Raw genomic sequence first — 4,986 nt, forward strand, 5'->3', positions numbered from 1 at the left:
AGGGCTCCGGCAAATTAGACCATGGGGTGTTATTGACATGCACTCACATCCTACAGCACAGGGCTCTTTGTAATTTCGCTTCCACCATAATGCGACCGCTACGGCCGTGATTGAACCCGTGACCTGCGGGTCAGCAGTCTAGCACCCTGTAGCCACTGATCGACCGAGGCGAGCAGACTACGCCCGGAGGAGCCGGCGCCTTCTGGTCGTACAATTGGTCCGAGCTGACTGTCGTTTCATAAGGAAATGAAACATTTGTTGTGGTGAAACCTGTGGCGGCAGAAGTTAGCACTGTTCACTGTACTCTGTGACAACTATACTGAAAAAGAAGAAGTTGGTGCTAATGCGTGCCATCGCCACGCATTAGCACCAACCTGTCCGTACATGGAATGACAAATGATTGCTCCTTGGTAACCTAGGCCTAACAGTTTAACACGAGAACAGCTGGTTTGAAGAATCCCCATCACTAAATGAGACATGGTTCAGGATGAATATTACCAGTCATATTGTCACATGGTTGTGACATTGACGACGATGTAAATCGGCTTTCTAAAGCTGAAACTTTCTTTGGGTGAACCTGCACCCGTGAAACAAATCTCAAACTACGGTGATACACCCGTAACACTTACCCCCATATTCACAAACGCTCCTCGACTCGACTTTCACTCTTCAATTGACAGAGTTGAGCACTGCGCCGCTGCTCGGCTGAAAATGACGCTGCGCTACTCGAGAATAGCAGCAAATTGTCACTCATATGCAGTGACTTGCACTGCCTAGAGATGGCGCTCCCATCGGCTTTCTTGAGCGATTGAGAAAAATGGCGGAGGAGCGTTGGGCTAGGAAGGTTTTCAGCTACTTGTACAAGACGAATGTTGATACAAAATAGAGGAAGCGGAGCAGGAAATTGACTTATAAGTACTTAGAAAATAGCAGGTGGCCAAACCAAAAAGAAATATCGGTTAAGAAGAAAGTGAAGAAAACGGAAACTGACAAGTGGAGAATGGGCATGATTAAGAAGTCCCCACTGGAGATCGATCGAACTTTTAAGCAGAAAATTGCCAAGGAAAGGATCTATGATAATACTCGGGGTAGTTCTCTACTATTTGAGGCCGGGACGGGAGTACTGCGAACCAAGACATATCGGGCCGAATACGAAGGGGTAGACACGGTATGCAGTGCATGTGGAGAGGAAGAAGAAACTGCTGAACACTTGATAATGTTCTGTAAAGGGCTTCACCCTATAGTTCAGGATGATGGCGCAGAGCTTTTCAAAGCAATGGGGTTTAGGGACCGGGAGGGCAAAATAGACTTTAAGCGGGTAGACTTAACTAGAAGGAGGTTATCTGATTGGTGGCTAAAGTCAAGGCACGAGTGAAAATTAAACCCTTCACTGCAAAGTACGAATCCTCAAACTCACTTTTTAAAGAAAAAAATCAATCTAGTTTTTGGTTCATTAAGTATTACGGCTTGGTGGCGCTAGCCACCGCCCAATCTAAAGGCTACAGCCATATCCATCCATCCATCTATGCATCCATCCATCCATCCATCGAGTGAAGGTGGAGCGTTGAGTGAAAAGCGTTCTAGAATGGGGGTTATAGCGGCAAGCAGAGCATATATATCACCGATAAAACTGACAAGCTCTTAAGGGCGCCGGCGTTTATACATGTGCTATCGGAGAATTCGCCGTTATAACTTGTGGCCACACAAAGACTGTTCGCGTGCTGGGCGAATTCTTAGCGGAATGAAGTTACACAATCACGAGGCTTCTGAAACAATGCCGCGGGGTCTACGCCGAGATTCGCAAACAGTCCGGATGCACCAAAATAAGCGAGTTGCAATATCTTTCAACGTTGGCTGCCAACTAGCGAGGCGTATACATTTTGAGGGGATACCATATATTATACCCACGTTTTCATACTATAAAGTGCCCACGTGTTCCTAAACTCAATGCTGTCTAGAATTCTTTTTGTAAGTAGAGCCCCTATGAGAAAAAAGAGAAAACGTATGCTTGCTAGTATGCATTATTATCGGACATTGACCGATGGGTTATCTTTCCACTTGATATCTGTAATGGCAGGTTGCCGCGAATTCTTTGCGTACATGAGTGCTTCAACCTGACCTCACACTTCACTATATAAAAAGGCAAAATGCTAACTATTATGACACGACACTTAGTGACCACTTTCCCCGTTCTGGGGGTGTAGCTCAGTGGTAGAGCGCTCGCTTTGCATGCGAGAGGTCCCGGGTTCGAACCCCGGCACCTCCAAACAGTTTCTTTTTCATGCCTCGCCTTTTTATTTCTTTTGAATAATCTTTCTCGCCAGCTGACACACTCACTGCCAGCTCGATATCCTGCGCCGACAAGTATTGCCTGCATATACAGGCACAGCTCAAATCACTGAAGATTCCGTTTACTCGCTTTTAAGGGAAGCTTTTGTGAGTTAAATATTTCGGTGGAGGCGGCGTCGTACGTGAAAAACAGGGCTCCAGCGAATATACTTAATATTCGGGTGCGCAAAAATGCTGTCCTACCCTTGGAGGTGTCCATCGCAACGTGACTTTTTATCCCCCATTTTGTAATAATTCATGCAGCCATGGCTGTCAGTGTTGCCCGGTCAAAAAGGCGAGAAATATCCGTGAAATAGGAAAAACGAGCCAAGATGCCAACTTGAGCCGAAAGTAGCTGCGCGTATAAGCAAAATATGTGACGTTTTTTTTTTAAAGACTCACTTCAGGCGCATCTTGTGGGAAGTGTTAGAAGTACTGCAATCTCTCATCAAAAACCTAATTACCAAGATAAAAACATATATAGTGTTGACTTTCGGGATCTTCTCGTGGAGGATGACGGAAATTATTGCACTGTTCCCAAAAGCGCACTCCTTTCGTACATTTTAAGTTACTGTTCTCATGAGGAGTAGATGCGCCGGCCCTGTGGCGGCAGTAACAATGTGTACTGCATGAGTGTGCTCAAAACCACAGCTGATGAAATTGAAGCATAAGTTGTATTCACTTTCACGATTGTTTCTTTCATGATAGTGAACTCCAAGCAATTATTATTACCGTGTCGCCGTCAATAAAGAAATGACACAAAGTTTTTGACCTATATCTGATTTCTAAAGCCGATGAGTACATAGCCTTCTCCAAAGGATGACCTTCGGCTATCTAGTTCGCCTCCAATTACAGTCAAAATTCACCTTCCGCATTACATGTCTTGTAAAATTACGCAATAAGCAAAAGCTTTCCCAAGTAGCCTTCACGTGCCCAATACTCCCATTATTTGTGTAATGAAAGCGCAAAATTAACATCAATATTCGGAGCTGCAAACAAGCTTTGGTCAGCAAGCTTTTACGCCGCCTATATGCGGCATGCCCGAACGCTAGTTGCTTCGACTTCGCAAGATATAGATCAATTAGTTCAAATTGAGTAAAGTAAAAGCTATCCAAAGAGCAGCCAAATAGCCGAGACATTTCTTGCATCACCAGCCTTAAAAAGTAACCAAATTGATGCAAGCTAACCAAACCCAGCAATCCTGCTTTCTGTTATGCAATCTGATCGCTTATAGAGGCCACTTGTCATTTCACTTTGCTAATTTTTATTGTTTCCCTAATACGAAGACACGGGCGTTGCCGTTACCGTCACCTGACTAATTATGGCGTGGAGGAAGGAAAAAGTATGCAGGGAGCACAAGACAATGTCGTAAGTAACTTGTCCTCATGTATCTGATAGTGGAAGGGCTGCTGAATGTTTCACCGTAAATGTACCTATTATTCCTCTAGACCAACCGCACTTCAGGGCATGGCTATCTACTGGCGCCATCCGCTATGAAGATGCTGCGCCGAGGCTGGACAATATCGTAGCCCTACAGGCCCGTAGCTAAAAATCCCGACATTGTTTCGCGGCTTTTTCTAGTGAATGAAAATATGATGACAACGAGAGCTATGTGCGAGTGGCCGTCTGACACTTGCGTAATTAGACTAGGCCACGAACAAAGCGAGACGATTATTTAAAAATAAGACATACTCACGCTGGCTACAGTATATACGCTTTACCACTGACCGCTTCCGCTCAAGAAAAAAATTGCCCGTAGCTTCCCTCGGGGGAACACTGAGGAGGATGCGGAAGCGGTTCCGCCAACAGTTTGGCCGGCGCTGGTCGAAGGGACATCGATCATTCTGTTTGTGGATTTGTTGGCATTCATTTTACGGCGACTTCGGACGTCGACGCGACGTACAAACCAACGGACGCACGGCAACTGAGCGAGCGAGCGCCGACCTTGAGTATATATACAGCGCGACGGCGCATGCGCTGTCAGCTGTCGAATGTTCTCGAAGGAGAAGCGCGCGCGCGGCACAGATGGCGACGGCGCGACGGCGCATGCGCTGTCAGCTGTCGAATGTTCTCGAAGGAGAAGCGCGCGCGGCACAGATGGTGGGCGACGGCGCGACGGCGCATGCGCGCGCGTCAGCTGTCGAATGTTCGAGAAGCGGTGCGGACGGCGCGGACGGCGCACTACAAGGCGCGAGTATAAGATGCTTCCGCATCTAAAAGAGCGGCCGTGGCTCTGCTGTCACAGGTCAAACGTTTCTGCCACTTGATGCGTTATTGTGGTGTGATCGTGGTCACGGTGTTCTTTCGCATTCCCTCTGAAGAGCTCTGGTAAAGAAAAAAAAAATGGCAGCATATCCACGGGGTGAACGATGGAGAGTGGGGCGAAGCATCCGTCCGTCCATTCGTTCTTGCTTTTGTCCGTCCACGCGTGCGTCTGTGTGGCCGCCCGTGCGTCCATCCGTCCGTCCGTGCATGCGTCTGTTCGTGCGTCCGCATGTCCATCCGTGCGTCCGTCGCTGCGTTCGTCCATGCATCTGCTTCTGCGTCCGTCTATGCGTCCATCCGTCCGTGCAGCCATCCAGGCGTCCGTCAATGCATCTGTCTGTGTGTCCGTTCGTCCATCTAGTCAACACTTCAAGTACCACTATGTCGCATCTT

General features: G+C 47.5%; 1 non-coding gene across 1 annotated transcript; it reads left to right on the top strand.

Moving 5' to 3' along the window:
- Positions 1–2,194: 2,194 nt before the first annotated feature.
- TRNAA-UGC (transfer RNA alanine (anticodon UGC)) lies at positions 2,195–2,266 on the top strand. Its single transcript has one exon. It is a non-coding gene; the product is annotated as a tRNA-Ala (tRNA).
- Positions 2,267–4,986: the final 2,720 nt, after the last annotated feature.

This window comes from Rhipicephalus microplus, chromosome 3 (assembly GCF_043290135.1).
Source record: "Rhipicephalus microplus isolate Deutch F79 chromosome 3, USDA_Rmic, whole genome shotgun sequence".
Lineage (NCBI taxonomy): Eukaryota > Metazoa > Arthropoda > Arachnida > Ixodida > Ixodidae > Rhipicephalus > Rhipicephalus microplus.